The sequence below is a fragment of the Macadamia integrifolia genome, unplaced genomic scaffold, assembly GCF_013358625.1.
Source record: "Macadamia integrifolia cultivar HAES 741 unplaced genomic scaffold, SCU_Mint_v3 scaffold_190A, whole genome shotgun sequence".
In the NCBI taxonomy this organism is placed as follows: domain Eukaryota; kingdom Viridiplantae; phylum Streptophyta; class Magnoliopsida; order Proteales; family Proteaceae; genus Macadamia; species Macadamia integrifolia.
The window spans coordinates 519,082-538,945 of NW_024870637.1; the positions used below are offsets into that span (position 1 = coordinate 519,082).

Here is a 19,864-nt window from a genome sequence, read left to right on the forward strand (position 1 = left end):
CACCAAGGGGTTTTTTAGATTTGTAGTCTTCATCTTCCTCTTCCACCACTTAATTAATCCTTCAACAGATTGTTGCTCGTGCCAGGAAACTCCAAAGCAGTTTGTGAATTTTTCCCATATATCCACCGAATAGGAGCATTTGAGGAAAATATGATTAATGCTCTCCTCATTCGGTCACAGAGCTAACATTTAGAAGCCAGTTGGATCCTCTTTTTTCTAACAATATCATCTGTTAGAAGCTGCCCATGTGCCAATCTCCACCCTATTGTAGAATATCTAGGAGGGAGCCCCTTACACCAAATCATAAAGCACCAATATATTGCTGGAGATTTTCTCCAAATATCCTCCCATGCCAAAGCAGTCAAGAAAGAGCCCAATGGGGTCAATTGTCAGGCACACACATCTTCCAACTGACCATTGGATAGCTTAATCTCCTTAATAGTATTAAAAATATTCCTAAGGAGATCAGAATTAACATCGGGAAGAGCCCACTCGCCGTTTCTGATAAAAGCACTCACCTTGGTTTTAGTAGTGCTAGAAGGGAGATTATCAGTGTGAGTTTCTTCCAACACCGATTTAGGTCCCCACCACTTGTCCTTCTAGAAATTAGCCAAGTTGCCATTTCTAATGATCCATCTCTCATTCTTCTCTACAAAGTTCCACATTTTTCTAACTCCCATAGCAATAGAGGAGGGCCGGCATCCCTTATTAAAGATCCCCTCCTTGACAAATCGCCCCCTAAGGAAAGAGCTTGCTGCAAACTTCTCATGTTTGATTCTCTATACCAACTTACTTAGCATAGCCATGTTCGAATCTCTGAGCCTCCTGATTCCCAATCCCCCCTCTTCCTTAGGTGGACATAAGTCGTCCCATTTCACTGTGATTGAACTCGTGGAATCCACCTCACCTGTTTAAATAAAGTTCCTCATCCATCTCTCCATTGTAGCAAGGAGCGAGGATGGCCACCAATACACTACATAACCATGCTTCGGAATCCCCGATATAACAGATCGAACCAACTCCACTCTTCCTGCCATCAATAGGAGCTTCCCTTTCCAACCTGCTAACCGATCCTTCACCCTATCCATCATAGGGAGCAGAGCCTCCTTCTTCACTCTTCCCTTGAAGATCTCCATTCCAAGATATCTTGTGGGGAAGGGATGCCTCTGAGACCTTGAATCGGTTTCACCTTTTGGTCTGGATCAGCTTCGACAGGCCTTTGGTTAGCACTTCTTCTACAATTATAAACAACATAGGGGAGATAGGTTCACCTTGCCTCAGCCCTCGCTCCACACCAAAGAAGCTCTGTGGACCTCCATTTACAAGAATTGATATCTTGGTAGATATCAGAATCTGATGAAGCCAGATAATCCACTTTTCTGAGAAGCCAAATCTTCACATCACCTGAAAAAGAAAAGACCTAGAGATAGTATCATAGGCCTTTTTTATATCTATTTTCAGACCCAAACCACCTCTTTTAGTGGAAGAAAACATCAGGTTCGCCAACTCTAATGCCACACTAATATTATCATGGATCAGTTTACCCTCTGAAAGGCACCCTGCTCTTTAGAGATGATTCGAGGGAGAAGAGACTCGAGGCGAATTGCCATCACATTAGCGATAGTTTTGCAAAAAAAAATTGCCCATGCACAAAGGGAGGAATTTATCTAGAGTCATAGCACCATCCACCTTAGGTATCAAGACAAGGAAGTTATTGTTAACTCCTCTGGGCATGTAGCTCGAGCAAAAAAAGTATCTCACACCATTGCACACCTCCTTTTGAACCATCTGCCAACAATGCCTATAAAATGCACCTATAAAGCCATCAGGACCAGGCAAGCTGTCTGGGTCTAACTCCCACACTGCCTTTTTAATCTCTTCGTCCCCAAAAAGGGAATCAAGGAGGAACACATCTACTTGTTGATGGACCAACCGGATGCTGTCCAATAATTCCACATGCTCAACTGTTGGAACCACTTTGTGAAATCCCTCATAAAAATCAACAATATAATCCTCCAACTGGCCTTGCCCTTCAACAATCGTACCATCCTCCTTAGTGAGAGACCTGATAGAATTTCTATTTCTTCTCATTTTGGTTGACAAATGGAAGAACTTATAATTCCTATCACCCTGCTTCATCCACCTGATCCTCGCTTTTTCAGTTCAGGGCTTTTCATGATTTTCTAGAGCCTTCACCAGAGCAGTCTTTGCATCTGCCTCCATAGCAAAGAGATGATCATCCATACCATTAATCTCAATCAATTCCTGCACCTGAGAGAGATTCTTTTTAGCCTCTTCCAGAGCTCTTTCAAAGTGAGGGAAAGAAGATCTCGCCTAACTCTTTAGAACTCCTTTAAGACGCTTAAGCTTGCTCATAATGGCAAATATAGGCATCCTTGTGCTCCATTCAGATCAAGAGGAAGCAACCACCCTATCAAAGTCCTTGTGATCCATCCAAAATTTATTGAAACGGAACGGGCAGTTGTAGGGGCGCTGGCTATTATCAGAAGACATCAACAAGGGAGCATGGTCTGAGGCAACCCGAGGCAGGACCTATTGAGAGCAATCTCGAAAAGTTTAAAGTTTATGTACTACTTTGTGCCACCCGTGACTTCACTAAGAATTCATCATTAGGTGATATCAAGATCTTCTTCTTTTTATTATAAATATCAAACCAAGGCATCCACAAACACAAGCCCAAGAACCAAACACTTCAGTATTGGCCTTTTCTTTGTTTTCCCTTCCAATTCCTCAAATACTCAACATCGGAATCATCAATGGAGTTGATACCTGACCCATTTAGTCATGAGTTCTACCCAAGAGTTGTCGCATGAAAAGTGCTCGGTAGTATTTTCTCTCTCATGATTGTGCTACTTAACTCTTTCATAATTTTTTCCCAATTGCAAAAGTTTTACTTTCTATAATGCATATATTGTGGTGTACGGTTTTTCTTGCTTGATTTAAGGACCTTTCTTCCTTTCTTTTGATATGCTAAAGAAGATTGTAGTGGCTGCCTTTCTCAGTGTTTTTATGTCATGTCCTTAATACGTACATATAAATTATCTATAAAAAAATAAAAAAAAAAAAAAGGTAAAAAAACAAAAGGTTCATCCATGGAGTTGGACGCTCCATGGTTCATATACGCAGTAGCATGGCTGGTGGCACTAGCATTCATATTGATCTCCGGCCAAACCTACTGCCGCCGCTGGCAACTAAACTAACCACCTGGTCCAAAGCCATGGGCTATCATCGGTAGTCTCTCATCGGCTCACTCCCTCACCATTCCATCCATAAACTAGCCCAAAAGTATGGACCCATAATGCATCTCCGGTTTGGCTCCTACCCAGTAGCGGTTGGTTCATCTGTGGAGATGGCAAAGCTGTTCCTAAAGATCCATGACCTCAACTTTGATTGCCGACCCAAGATGGCCGCCGGAAAACACACCACCTACAACTACCCCGACATCACCTGGTACCATACTGACGACAAGCCCGTAAAATGTGTCTCATGGAGCTCTTCGGTGCCAAGCATTTAGAGTCTCACGAGTACATTCGGGTGGAGGAGATGCAGGCTCTCATGAAGGGATTGTACGAGTCATCAGTTAAGGATGTCAATCAGTTTGGTTTTTGGTTATTTAGTTTAGTTCAATATAAAAAATATAAAAGGAAAAATCAAACCAAACCAAGAATAGGAACATATTTTGTATAGCTAAAATCAAATTCACTTTAGTTCAATTCGTTTTGAGTTTTATTCAGTTCCTCATTAAGTTTTAATTTGGTTTCATATTAAGTTTATGGGAAAAAGAACACTACCCAACAGTATTGGGTACGCCTTGACACATGAGGAAGTAGAATTAGGCTTTGAAAAGATGTCCATGTCCCGGGTCCACTTCCCCATATTTTTGGGCTTACACAACACTAAGTAGCACTCTTATAATTTCTCCCTCAGTTGTATTCTAAGGATATGGTTGATGTGCTCTCCCAATAAATAAATAGTACCACAAGCCACAAAAGTAGGGGTTTCAATCAATCGTTTTGGTTTGATCTAGTTTTATCGGTTTTGGTGTGAGAAGAAGTGAATCCAAAATCCAATCAATAAAGGAAGATTTAATTTTGATTCGGATTTGATTTCATATATCAGGTTGATAATGAATCCGATCTGACTTGGATTCGGTTTACTATGAGAAAAACCATGTTTTTTATGATTTTTGGATTGGTATTGATTCTAAATCGGGTTGGGTTCATTTTCGATCCAATTTTCATTGTTTGGTTCAGTTTTTGTGCGATCTGATTTTCAGTTGGATTCACAAATTACCCTAATCCGAACTCAATCTAATAAGCTTTTGTTATGGTGGAAACTGGTATTAAGTAATTAAGGCTGAACACCTGAATGGGCCTCACTTTCAGGCCTATCTGCATAGGCCCACATACTACACTTGGGTGCCCATCTCGCCTTCTCCTTTCACTGGATTGAATTAATTGTGTTCTGCTAATGGTTATTGATTGATCCTCCTTCCCTTGCAGGACCTAATAGCAGGAGGCACTGAGAGCTCAGCAGTGACCGTAGAATAGGCCATTGCAGAGCTCTTGAGAAAACCAGAGATCTACAAAAATGCTTCGGAAGAACTGGATAGGGTAATTGGGAGAGAGAGAGAGATGGGTAGAAGAGAAAGACATCCCCCACCTCCCTTACATCAAAGCCATTGTGAAGGAGACCATGAGGGTGCACCTTGTGGCATCAATGCTAACTCCTCGGCTACCTGGAGAAGATTGTTAAGTCGCTTGGCTATAATATCCCGGCGGGGACCCGAATATTCATCAACACATGGACCATAGGAAGAGTCCCCTCTTTGTGGGAAAAGCACCAAATGAATTTAAACCTGAGAGGCGGGAAGGCCATTGATGTAAAGGGTCAAGATTTTTGAGCTATGATCATTCCGGTCGGGTAGAAGGATGTGCCCAGGCTATAGCCTAGGTTTGAAGGTGATTTATGTTAACCAAGGTGTCCAGGCCAGCTTATGCGCACCTCGACTAATCCTTGGGGAGATTAGCACAGCAATCCACCGTCATGATCTCCACTTAAATCACAGATGCACAGATGGAGGATCGAACCTGAGACCATCCGCCTAATCCACACAATCCCCAGTTCACCCTAACCATCTGGGCAACCCACGGGTGGATATAGAATAAATAAGAAAACACACACACACACACTCACACAATGCGTATGACAAGGTTCGATCCTATGATCTCCTCCATTGGGTGCCGGCTCCACAAGCCGAAGCTACCACTACTAGGCTATCCTAGTGTTCGTAAGTTTGACTAACCTATTACAAGGGTTTGAGTGAAAATTGCCGGGTCAAATGAAACCCGAGGACTATGGACGAGATTTTAGGGATCTCAACCATAGTTATCAATTCGGCCGAATAATTCGCGAATTATTCGGCCGAACCGAATTTTTCCGAATTTTATCAAAAATTCGGACCGAATCCGAATTAAAAATAAAATTCTTTAAAATTCGCGACTTTTTCCAAAATGAATATAAATCGCGAATAATTCGGACTGAATCCGAATTAAACCGAATTATTCGGTCCATTTAAACATTATTTAAAAAAAAAAACCAAAAATAAAAAATAAAAAAATAAAAAAACAATTTTTTTAAAAGAAAAAACCCCAATAAGATTTTTTGACCGCTTTTTTGACCGAATCCTTAAATTAATCGTCCGAATTATTCCGAATAATTCTCCGTCCGAATAATTCCCGAATCCGAATTTGCTAACTATGCATGGGTGATCTGGTCGATAGAAATCCAGAAAATATGATATAAGATAAATCAACCAGGTCGAGTATGAATCTATGATGTGATAAAGTAGTGTTCAGTATTCAAAGACAAAGGCTTGTTATGTGGGAACTCTTTTGTAACTATTACAAATTTTAACTTCTGATGAATAAGGAGTGCCCGTTCTCATCTCTCATTTAGCTCTAAGTTGCTTTAATCATTCAAGTTGAAACTGAGTTTGGACTATTCATGGCTTATTTTTGGATGAAGTTTGCATATGGTAAGCATTTTTAATAACAATGTACGAGCTCAAGCAATGGGAAAATGATACAAACCAAGAACAGTTCTTATGTTCTTTCCTAATAACTTTGCAATTTTTGGGTTAAAAAAAAAAATCGTAGCAGTAACATTCCTTTAAATTATCAGCACTAAGAATGCTCTTGAGGGCGCTTCTTCATGGATGTCTAGTTCAGGTGATGGGCTTAAATAGGAATTTTTGCAGGAAACCTGATGTCTACCAGAGGCCTGGATGAGTGAAGATCCTACTCACATATGGTCAATTCCCAACGGGAAACTGGTTTAATTCAAACCAGTTTCTGTTAGTAGCTAAATCATGAAGCATGGGAAAAGGTAAAGTTCTTGTGAAGACTGATGAACTAAGAATCTACATGGGAAGCCAAGTGAATAGAAGAATATCCATATGAACATAAATTCATATTGTGGAAGAGTCTCACCGTCTAACCCAAAAAAAAAAAAAAAAAAAAAAAAAAAACCTCTCTCTCTCTCCTCACTCGAGTCCTGAGGCAGATCATCCGAGTAGTTGTGTTTGAATTCTGCTTCCTCATGAATCAACAGCAACAGCAACATCACCACCACAACTTCCACCAGCCTCCTCAAGGTCCTCCGCAACAGCATCAAAAGCCGCCACCTTTTCAGCCTGCAGTATAGGCTTCAATCTTGCTCGGAATCTCAGGCCAATTCTCTGAGATGAAAGACTACTCTTGTGAGTGCGTAGATTCTGTTCTTGCCAACGCAATCAAAACCTATGCTGAAGCGGAGTTGTTCGACAAAGCCATCTCTTTGTTAGAAAACCTTCAATACTATCTTGGAGGTACTCCTGAATGAATCCTAGTTTGGCACATCATCTCTACTTCGTGAACTCAAGTAGGTGTGAGGTGAAGATCCATATCCATTTCTTCAACTTGTTCATCGATGCTCTTTGTCGGAGAAACCGTTCGGATCTTGCCCTGCAGATATTCCAAGATATGAGTGATCAATCCTGCTATCTGGGCAGGGAGGCATTTCGATTGCAATGAGAGGCTTATGTGAAGATGGGAGGCTAAATGAGGCTGTCCATTGCTGGATTCCATGTTTCTGGAGGATCTCACAGAAGGGCTGTGGTGAGGATGTAAGCATTTCTGGATCCACTACTCCTACACCATGGTGCCCTTTTTCTCTCTTATCTGCTCTATCTCTCTCTTCTTGCTTCTCTGCTTTTTTTTGGGTCTTCTCCTATTTTCTTTTCCTTTCCTTTTAACTAGTACAGTACTAGTAAGACTAATCTGTTATTGCAACATTCGATTGATGGAGTTCCTGATTTGAGATGCTTTAAGGTGATGATCTGATCCATTTGACGAACTTGATTGCATATATATCCAAAATATGGCCTTGAAAAATCCTCCTGGATCATGGTTCAATTGTCTATCTTGATTGAACACTAGAGAAAAATTGAACATACAGGACATCTATCTATTGCTTATCTACATTTTTAATCTGCCCAAAATTGACTAATGGTTTTTGAGACATAAATTGTAGATCAGGCGCTGGTCAGAAGGGATCGCCACTACTTGCTTAGAAGTGCACTACTCTCATGGGGTTGATATTTTGCTTCAAGAACCCAAGCTAGGACCCAACGTATGGGTTGGCAATGCACCTTTATGGCTTTCTCTGTAGGTTCTGTAAATTTGACATGGATATACAGCTGTTAAGTTGCCTTATTACAAAGGTTAAGTTGCACTAGTGCAGCAGTTAGTCATAGGTTCAAAACTTAGAAACAACCCTTATGCAAAGCAAGGGGTAAAGCTGCGTACACTTGCCCTTCCCAGACCCTGTAGTAACGGGTGCCTGGGGCACTGGGTTGCTCTTTTTTATACAGCTGTGTTATGTGAAAATTTAGAAACATGTCAAGCGCCACATGAAACAATGGTTAATGAAGCTGAAAAGACAAATAAAAGATAAGACACTGAGACCATGTAGAAAATATTTTTTGATTTAAATGTTGATTTTCAAGTGGAATTGGTAAAACACAAGACTTGTTGGAGGATGGCAGAGGGCTATTCTTTCTCTCTCTCTCTCTCTCTCTCTCTCTCTCTCTCTCTCTCTTTCTCTTGGGTAGAGATTTGTTTCAATTTAAGCCTTGCTTCATAAGGAGATTGTGACATGAAGAAACTTAAGAACTTCACATTTCTGTGAGACCTGTCATGTGTAATAGAAATTGGCCTGGTCATGCTCCTTGAACTGTCCTGTCCAGAGACCCATTCCTAGCTGAATATGACAAAAGAGGAAGCATTTAACAGTAAAACTAGCTGAACAAAAGCCTCAAAACAGGGACGCCACAGTACTTAAGATGATATTTAGCTTTTGCTATGTTTGGTTGTATGGGGAATTAAAGGGAAGGGAAGTGAAATTTTTCGTACTTAAAAAGGAAAATATATGTAATTATTATTTATGTGACTTTGACATTAACTTTAAATCATTGCATATTTAGTTATAAATTTTCACTTTATTTTGCATTCAGAACCTTTTGCTATAAATATGAAAAATATATTGTTACTAAATATGGTTAAAACAATTAAATAATTTATACGGGTTATATGATTATAAACATTTCCTTTTAAAGTATGAAAATTTCACTTCCTTTGCCTTTAAATTTCCATTGCAATCAAATGAAACTATTCATTATCTTGATTGTACATTTTGAATCTTACCGTTCATGTATCATTCTTGAATCTTACATCATGCTATACTATTTCTATTACAAGACATGTTTTTTCCATGAACGGATCATTAACACTCTCTTTCTCTCACTCAATGCCCCTACCATTGAACGAAGGGGCGTAGCTCCGTTGGAATGGTGAGTTCCTGACGCCACCATCATGGAGAACCCTCAAGCTACTCAACTTATCAGACAAATACTTCTGAGGTAGAGCTTGATTATTGTAACATAAGGTGACACCTTTGTCCCTTGGTTTGGTGGAAAAGACTCTGCCCACTGATGGCAGAGAAGGGATTTGCTAAAAAACCAATACATAGATAGATAAATACTTGCGGTTAGTGCCTCGTTATTGCCACTTATCCCTTGGTTTTGTGGAAAAGACTCTGACCCATGATAGCAATGACAAGGAATTGAGTCCCACCCATGGCTTTAAGTATCGGTATCGTATCGATTGTATTGGTCGTATCGTATTAGTATTGGCTGAGACCAATCCTTGATCCTTGATCGATTCAGATCAATTACCTGTATCATTTTAGGGGTAAAACAGTAAAAAGAACGTACTTTTCTATAAAGCAAGGGGTATAAATGATCGATATGCACCGATCCTCTCTGATATTGATCCGAATTGGACCAAAATCCGATATCCGATACCGAGAACTAAATCCATGGTCTCACCTCATGATCATCTAGGGTTTGGGTCTGGGTTGTGGGGTGTGGTAGAACATGTAGGGATCAGGATGGATTTGGTTAAGTTGAGATTGGATTGGACCAACCCAGATCATACTACATGATACCACTGATATGATATCCCCCTCATGAAAAACTAGGGATTGGTCCACACCAAACAACAACAACAATTCAATCATAATTCAAATAAATAGGATTACATGAATCCTTACCTTTCAATCAGATCTATTTAAGGTCATACTTGATATGACGTTTAAATTATGCATGTCTTTCTTTGCCATGGTTATAAAACTTGGATCAAGTTGGTCAATATCAATCAAATCGGATTGTATTGACCTTGACCGATCTGATCTCAATATACAGGTAAGGCCCAAGGGTAAAAGCGTAACAGAAAATGATTTTTATTAAAAAGCAAAGGTAAATTTATCCAATATAGTTTGATCTAGGCCGATTTTAATCAGTATTGACTTTGACCAATCCCCAGTTTTTTTTAGAACCTCGTTCCTTGCTTCTTTTAGCTCCTTCAATTTGAATCAAATCACTATACTAGAGTATAACCACATCACCTCAAATAAATTTCTCGTAACTTATTATGTATGGGACCTACTCCTAAATCAACACCAATCCCATTCCTAAATCCTTGACTTAATTGAAGCCAAATTAATTTTGTGCAAAGAAAGGCCTACGTTCTTATTCAAATGTCAAATCCCAGCTTAAGTGGATGCCATCTTGTGGGAAATGGGTTTACAAGCCTGGAATTGGGATCATCTCCACCAATTCTGATATACATGTTTGAATTTAACTTTAAAATTTGACTCATGACTAACCAAGACAAGCTATATGTAATTAAAGGCACAATATGATAAATCACATAGGAATGCTTTTTTTTTTATGTAAGCCGTGCAGATATACCTTCTTTTTTTTTAAGTAAGCCATGCAGAACCCTAAAAGAGAGTGAATAAACTTGTAGAACATTAAGGATTCTCCAAGAGATGGTAGTTCAAATTCATCAAGACTAAAATCATGAGTGTTACCAACGAAAAAATCATGAGTGTTTTTCAAAAGCATTCACAAACAGTCAAAGCTTCAATTTTTTGCTCTTTTAGTAAGCATTTTTTGAACCAGAACTGCTCTTTGTGAGAAGAAAAACAGATTGGCGCACCAATCTGCTTCTCGAGAGCAAGAATTTAATTAAATCACTTTTAAGAAATGTTTACAAACGCAGCCTAAGAGGACTGATAAATAATAATGAGGGAAGTAGGAGACTCGAACACTGTTTGGGAAACGGGAAATAAGATTTTCCACAAATTCATCATAATTTCTCCACTTTAAGCAAGTTGACCTGTGATTTTAACTGAGTGCATTCAAATATGCTCTTGGGCTCTCTAGTGATGGCCCTCCCATATGATTACTAATATATCCCTACAATGTCAAACCTGAGAAACTTGGTAGACATCAGTCCTTGCAGTAAAACCAAGGTTTTTTGGGCTACTTCTTCCCCTTTTCCTGCATGGTGAAGAGAGGGGGGTGGGGAGAGAAAATTAATAGTCTGGATGGATGCCTCCCCAAATACCAAGTAACAACCTGTGGAAATTCAGCATTTGAATTTTTCTAATAAAAATTCTCATAGATGGATATGAACACGAATCGAATACAGATTTTCCATTACTCATTTAAATTCCTAAGTCTTGATAGGCTAATATAATTGATACAATATTGATGCTTTGATCCATGGGCTGAAGTGGTGAAAATTTGTTGAGAATAAAAGAGAAATTGAAATTGTTGAGGTGGCAGCAGGCTGATTCGGATCGAATCGATCTAAAAGTAAACTAGGGTTCCATTGATTTTCGAATACATGGAATGGTAACTAGAACCAAAAATCAGATCCGGATCAAATAATCGAAACTGAATAAAATTTGGTTATAATCCAGAAGTGAGGAATAGAACTGAAACGGGACTTGGTTACTTTTCGATCGAGCATAGGAACCGACGATTATAACCGAAACTGAACTGAATATATTATAGTATATTAAGATAGTATAAAACTAATATATTATTGTAATATACACTATAACACTAATATATTATAGTAGTGAGTACGGGAATCAGAACTAAACCGTGTAGGAATCAAATTTGGGAACTAAATTGAAATCGAAACCAAACAGATTTGATACAATTGTTTGATTTTCAAATTCAAAACAGGATTTAGTCTATTCTGAATCACATTAACACTCCTTAAAATCAAACTGAAACCAAATCAAATACCAAATATCTTGTTACAGACCGATTTACAACCTAGGTAGAATGCAGACAAAATGTAGTTGTCAATGGATAAACTTACCCAATTAAGTCAAACAACTTGTACATATAATTGCTGTATTGTGCACTATGCACTATTATTAAGGGTAGTGTGATGAAAATGACCATAAACCCACCCACAAAAAAGTCAGATTAATGACAGCATGTCCCTTACTTATCAATAACACATCTATTGATGCAATTTGACAAATGCTATTGGCCACATTAATCATGGACAACCCAGAGTTTTTTGCACTAAAGGAATGAAGATATCAAAAGGATAAGATGGGCGTGTCATTTTTGTTCATAGCTGAGAATGGAAGAGATCTGCATAACAAAAAAAAAAAAAAAAAAAAATGATTGTTAATTTAAAAAAAATATTTAGTTCACGAATAAATATATGGGGGAAAGATCTACACAACACCAGTTGAAATCCGAAATTGAAAAATCCAAAACTGAAAGTGGGCACTATCTTCCTCTTGTATATACCATAATACATAAGGATGTAAGTTTGACCTTGACAGTCCAAACTCGCCCTGAGCTTGAATAGGGTTAGGCTAATATTTTTGGCCTGAGGTCAAATTAGGGTTAAAAAATTTTAACCCTAAATTAGGGTAAAAAAACTTTAACCCTAAATTAGGCTCAGGTTGGGCCAATGTTGAGGCTTTGTGCTGAGCCCACCTCGGCCCAACCCGATCCTGTTTTAAGTTATATTATTCCAATATGTATCAGCCAATCATGGGCTGAAGAGGTGAAACTTTGTTGACAATATTAAAGAAAATGAAGTTGTTGAGGTAGATAGCTAGTAGATACTGTGATTCCCTATGTAATGAACTACCTCTTAATAAAATTCAAAATCAGATCCTAATTTTTGGTTTGGGGGGGGGGGGGGGATCCAGGTTGAATTGATCCTATACAGAAACTAGGGTTTTGGTGGGTTTTTTTCTTTTTTTTGCCAATTTCCATTGGTTATGGATCGAAATGGGCCGGATTGATTCAGACCCGGATCCGGATTCCAGTTTTTCAAAACCTGGAATACATGGAATGGTAGAACGCAGACAAAATGTAGTAGTTAATGGATGGATTTCCCCCATTAAGTCAAACAACTTGTACCATAAAATTGATGTGTTGTTCACCATATTAGCACCATTAAAGGTAGTGTGATGAAAATGATCACAAACCCACACCCAAAAGAAAGTGGACTATTGATAGGATGACCCTTACCTATCAACAATGCTTCTATTGATGGTAATGTCACAATTGTTAATGACCACAATCATGGACAATCCAGTGATTTTTTCACTGTCAAGGAATGAAAATATCAAAAGGATCGATAAGAGGGAGTGTCATTTTTGTTCATAGCTGAGAAGGGGAGGAGATAAAAATGGTTGTCAATTTTAAGAAAATGTTCAATTCATGAATCATAATAAGAATTCTATCTCTATTGCCATTGGTGGAAAAGATCTACACAATGCCTGTTGAAATCCGAAAGTGCATACAACACCATCCATCCACCCAGGTTACTGTAGCACCCCACTTAAAAAAAAAAAAAAAAAATCCTCTATTTATAGGTTTTCTGTAATAACCTCCTCCAACGACCCCCAAAATTGCACACAGCCATCAGAGGGAACTCTCCCTTTATGTATATGAAAAAGATTATATGAGCATAAGATGTACACTATGCCCTCTCATAGGTATTCTTTTATTAGTAATTTTAAAGAAAGAAATAATTATTGAAAAAAAAACATATTTTTATTATTGCATGTAATTGCATTTCATTTCTTTCGTTGCCATTCTTCTTTCTTAAAAAAAGGGACTCTAAAAAAATAAATACTTATGTCAAAATCATCGAAAAGCCAAAGTGAAAGTACTGTGCAAAAATATTAGATGAAATGTTCAAAATTTCAATAAAATTTCCTCGAAATTATCAAAATTTGATTGAACCATTTTGATTTTAGAGAAAGATGAAATGATCTTAAAAATCGAGATTTCGAACCTTGATTAAGCACCTACCTTATCAATCCAGACAGTTAAAAAACACATGAATGTGGAATGGTAATCCAAAGTCAAAAATAAACAAAAAAGTAAAAAAAAGAAAGTGGAAAAAGAAATGGATTGGACCAGCAAAGAATAGTTTAGATTCTTTCTTTTTAATCGTAGGCCAGAAAAAAAAAAAAAAAAAAGGAGCAATTGGCAACGTCAGTTGGGTTGTCCTTTTAGACTTTGTTTGAACACTGATCAGTCACAAACAGCTAAGGATCCACAAAATGGAGAAAACGATGACACCTTTTGCGAAAGAATATAGAATGATAGAATTGACCACTGCAACTTGTTTTACTTTCTACTTACACAAGAAGAGGAACAGACCTATAATGACAAGGAAGATATTTTCATCCCCTCAACTAGTAAAATGATTCAATGAGATTGGCCCCTTGAGCCCTCAACATATGATTATGCATTTTCAGATGGTTGAAAGATTACATTTTTTTTGTTGGGTTTATTAAAAAATTAAGAAAAAGTTTTTCAGAGCTACCACAGGAGGGTGCTTCTTTTCATCACATAAAATGACCTTGATGCCTTTCTATATTTGAAACCATTCTACCGCACCTCGTTGGTGTGCTCCTCTCCTCTATGTGACTTGCTCAGAGAATAATCTCTCTCTCTCTCTCTCAAAAAAAAAAAATAAAAAAAAAAAGAAGTAAAGGTTGGTTGGTTGGCTCATCCATCTAATTAGCTCGGTTGGGTTGTCACCTATTGGGTTGTCACCTATTTCACCACATGCGATGTTAAGTAGGATAAAATTGAATGAAAAAGTAAATCATATATAAATTATGTTGCTTTTTATTATTTATTTATTTATTTTAATGGCAGGCGTTGCTCACATTTCATGTTTTAGTTTAACTGGAGTTTGCTACGAGACAAACTTGGGCATTGAAAAATCTAAGACCACCAAGTGGATGTATATATTGATCACAAAAGGGTGTATATATATGTGAATGAATGGCATATTTTCATAGGGCAAATGATTGAATTTAAGGTTGAAATTTGGCATTGTTGATAATCCAAGATAATCCTAAGATATCCATCACTAGAAATTGCCATCATCATCACCCTTCCAAGTTGCACAACTAGATGACCACCTAACTAATAGTAAAATATTTAAAGGGTTGAGATCGCTTTCAAATCGTGTGGCCACTGCATCAGTGTTGGGACTAACCAGGGTAAATGCACATGCATCCAACCAGGGGGACAAGGTGGTCATTTTGCCACCCATGTATTTGAGTGTATGGATGGACGACTAGTTAGAGATAATTGTTTTCCAGATTTAAAATATATTCCCTAAACAATTAGTTAACATTTTAAAAGAAACCAAAATGATTTCTTGCAATTTATTTATCTAATGATTGTGTTGATGGATATTAAATAAATAATTAAAAATTTCACTTACCATTTTCAACAATATTCACAATTCCATCCATTTTATTTATTCATTAGAGATATCAACAATTCCTATGAAATGCACATCCTAGGAGTAACCTTAAGATATAATATTTTTAGGGTTTAGAAAAAGACCCCAAAAAATATTTTGGTCAACAAAACATCCAAAACTTGAATTTAATAAATAAAGACCTATACAGTGTGAAGATATTTTTCTTGAGTATTCAAAACATTGTTATGGCATTAGATATGGCCAAGTACTTACATTAAATAGGAAAACAAATTAAGAAGTGAAGAGAAATGATATTGAAAATCATTTGTTAACTTGTTAAAGAAATGAATTGAAACTCTAGAAAATAAAAGTAACATTAAACCTAAAGTTGTTTTCAAAAGATTTGATTTGAAATGTTGATCGAATTGTCATTCAATAATCATACTTACTGTAACATTATTTTTAAAGGGTCCTTTTACGTATCGCTATTATACTTTGTGAAGTATATCGCTTTATTATTTGCTATTTGGCTATTAATACATAGTCAAATTTTAAGTTGTTTAAACTATAAATCAAAGTCTTAATAAAATTAGTAAAATACCATCAAATGGAGGTGAACATAAAATACAAATTAAGTGACATATTTCTGTAATTTTTTAACCACTTCATATATTCATTTTAATTAAATTAAAATTATATTATCCTGCTGGAAAAAAAAATTTGAAATTATATTATATTAATGAGATATTTACTTGGTTCTCTATCACGTGGATTAACCCATGTATGTATTACCATGTGATAAATATTGACATGTTAATCCACCAAAAAAATATATATATTATTGACGTGTTATACTTCACAATAGTGATCGAAAAGAAAATCAAAAATGGAATCCTGCTCATACCACATTACCACCCATTCCTTCTACACACACACACACGCCCAAAAAAAAAAAAAAATCATCCATGGTTTTAGGTATCAGTATCAGATAGATTATATTGGTATCGACGGAGACCAATCCTAATATGTGGCCGATCTGAGATCGGGTACCGTATCAATATCAGGAGTCATAAAATCATCATGAAACTTAATTTTATGAATAAATAAGAGTAATATTGATCGATCCAAATCGATAAAATCAATCCCAAATCAATATCATATCAATATCAACTGAGGCTGATACCGATAAGTAAATCCTTGTTACCATCTATTCCATTTTCCATCAAAAGTATTGATAGCCGGAGCTTCAAAGAAGGGCTCTTAGCAAGCCAGCTCTAAGCCTCCACTAGAAGAGGTTGAGATCTCCGCGTTTACCATGCATTTGCTGTCCTCCACCCTTTCACATTATAAATTCATTCTTAAATTGACATTAAAGTGGTACAATAACAATAAATTTGTTGTGACTTGTGGCACAGTGTAGCCTTATGGAATGCATGAATGCTCACAGTTCATCAATGGCGGCGACTGTATCATGTGATTCTACTTTTAATAATAATATGAAGAAAGAACCCTGCCCACTTGCACGGCTTTATTTTCAGATATAGGTGGGATCGAAAAGATTACATTATCTTGTTCAAATGCCTATGTGCCAACAATAAATTAAAAAAAGGATAAAGGACCGCTGCTGGGCTGTGTGGTTTTTGTTAACACCTCCCTATATCTATTTCTCTCCTCTCTCATGAAATAATATATATGCTCCCCTTCGTGGGAGGTGAGAGACATGGGGAGGCATTAGCACATTAGCATGCACTACATATCCATATAAAGAACTCAATCTCATCCAAAAATAGAGAATTAGGAAGCAAGTAGTCTTCATAGGGCTAAGAGTCCAAAACAATTAGTTAACATATATTTTTTTTGATGAGTTGTTTGATATGAATATTAAATAAATTATTAATATTTTCATTGTGCCCTTTTTTTTTTTAGTGGGTAGGCTTGAGGAGAGTTGAACTCGTAACTTTTTAATTGTAAAGTTTTGATCTTTGTCAACTTAGTTATCCCTTACGGAGAAATTTTTTTTCTTTTCGACTCGACAATCTCTACAATCAACATTCACAAATTTCATCTATAAATCTCCTGGGGGAGTCATATAGAGTTGTTTAAGCAATTTGTAACATAATAGATGGTAAAACAGTTTACAAGGATAAAATCGAAATATTAAAAATTATCTTACACCTTTCGATTAAAAATGAGAGCATGGGATTATCATGCCATCAGCGTGGAATTGAATCCTTATGTCCAACAAATGGGAGTGCATGATAGGGTGTGGCATGGTTCGCATATAGGAATGAGAGTGTAAGAAAAGAGAATGTGAAAGGGTGCATGATATCATTGATGTGGCATCATTTTTCCAAAAAGCGAAAAATAACAGGTTTGATCCTTGAGAATGATGTAGATTTTTTTTTTGGGATAGGTAGGGCCCAAGGGAGAGTTCATCTGATCTCTTAATTTGAGGTATTGGTCTTTGCTAACAGAAAAACCACCGTTAGGGTTAGAATGATATAGATTTTGTCCTCCAAGACAATTATTTACTCCCCCATGTATGTTTAGAAAAATTTGGACCACATCTAGCGTGTAGGAAAGATTCCTACTATAGGCATATATAAGAGTCAGACTCTATCCAACTTTTTAAATCGAATAATGATGCCGGCAAATCCTATAGATTGCGATTCTAGGGGTGCCCCAATATATGAAATTCAGGATATACAAAAAGATTCGAAATATATTCCAGTCAACCACCTATATAAAATGTGAAATTGATCAAAACACATTCTCTCTTTGAACATGTGAGCTCTTGTTAGTAAAATCATTTTTTACTAAATAATTGGTGTGGTGGGGGAGATTTCCTCTACATCAGTGGCATGGGAAACCTTCAAAATTTAGATATGGGGCAGGAAAACTAATTCCTGTGGTCAACCCATAGCGAACATTAACAACTAAAAACTTTGTAAATGACATCGTGCATTTGAAAATAAGAAAAAACTTAAAGAAATAGCGGGGCTGAGTTATGCTATCAATCACTCTCATTAAGATCGTAAACGTCATATGGTCTATAATTGTGTATATGCAAATCAGATCCAAGATCATTCATCTTGACAAGTTCCTTCAATATATGAACAGGCGCTCACGTACTACAACTCTTCGAGACGAAGGAATTGAATTCAAGAAAAAAAAAAAAATCATTAAAAAAATACATGAAAGAAGTGATGGTGAAAATATCTCTTAATTGTTGGAAAAACGGATTGAATCTCTAGAGGAGGAAGAACAACCACATAAAATTGTTTCCTAAAGACGTTTTTTTTTCACCGTTCAGACATGCTTTCTTGTAATCATTACATTAATCTATTAAAATATATATACTCATTCAACATTACTTTTAAAAATTAAACAAATATATTTTGAATCATATAATTTTCAAAACATACAAAAAATTCCCACTTTCTTACCCCTTTGAACATGGCCAACAGTGTTGTTTAGACTTTATAGGATGTATTAGCTCATTGGCTACACAAGCAAATGCGAGAGCATCCCCTTTGTGATCAACCCTAGTAGGAGCATTCGTGCACAATCAAAGGTTTCCCATGACGCCATAGTGGGTCTCAAAATTCAGAATTAGGGTTGGAATCGATTCCCAAAATCCTAGAGTCGACCTTTAGATTAGAAAACTCAACAATTCTAGGGTTTCTTAGCTTGAATTATCGATCGTGTCGAATTAGCTAGATTTGAGATCGGTCACACTGATTCTAATCTGAATTGATCGATTCACTGATCTAGTTATAAATTTTTGAAATCATGACAAGATGAAAAGATGGGAAACGGATATATTTAGTAGGTCGGAACCCACATTTTATCTGAGGAGAGAGTCTTGGTGTGGAATTCATGACTTAGTATCTGAGAGATTCTAGGGTTTCTTAGCTTGAATTATCGATCGTGTCGAATTAGCTAGATTTGAGATCGGTCACACTGATTCTAATCTGAATTGATCAATTCACTGATCCAGTTATAAATTTTTGAAATCATGACAAGATGAAAAGATGGGAAACGCATATATTCAGTAGGTGGGAACCCACATTTTATCTGAGGAGAGAGTCTTGGTGTGGAATTCATGACTCAATATCTGAGAGATTGTAAGAAAGTAATCCCCACCTCTAACGTTGTAGGGATCTTTCTTTTACTCCTTTTGGGAAAAAGGACTCTGTCCAAGAGTATAAGAGTTGTATAGACACCGGAAGGAGAGAAATGACCGCTCCATCTCTCATGAAATATGGAAATGCCCACAACCCTGTTGATGCTTCTAGATGCACTCCTGTTGACAATTACGTTGATTCAAAGAGCACGCTCCCCGATTGAGAACTCTTTCCAAACCTCCTTTTTTTTTTTTTTTGTGTTTGGGGGGGGGGGTTGTTTGTGTTTGAAAATATCTTTTCCTATAATCTGATCTTTCCGCTATAATTTAAGTACTCTAACATGCAACATTGCAAATATTTTAACCCATTGTTGTACAAAACCGTACCAAGTTGGTACTATCCAATACCACATTACCACCCGATCCAACAAAAAACAATGATATTTCTAATAAATTACCCTTAATATATATATATATATATAATAGTTCAAAAGGCAGGTAAGGCTGCCCTACCAAACGGACTTTCTGGTTGCTGTGACTACCAAAAGGC

General features: G+C 37.0%; 1 pseudogene; it reads left to right on the forward strand.

The window, feature by feature from the left end:
• The first annotated feature begins 3,113 nt into the window (after positions 1 to 3,113).
• Positions 3,114 to 7,731, forward strand: LOC122071185 (annotated as a pseudogene).
• Positions 7,732 to 19,864: the final 12,133 nt, after the last annotated feature.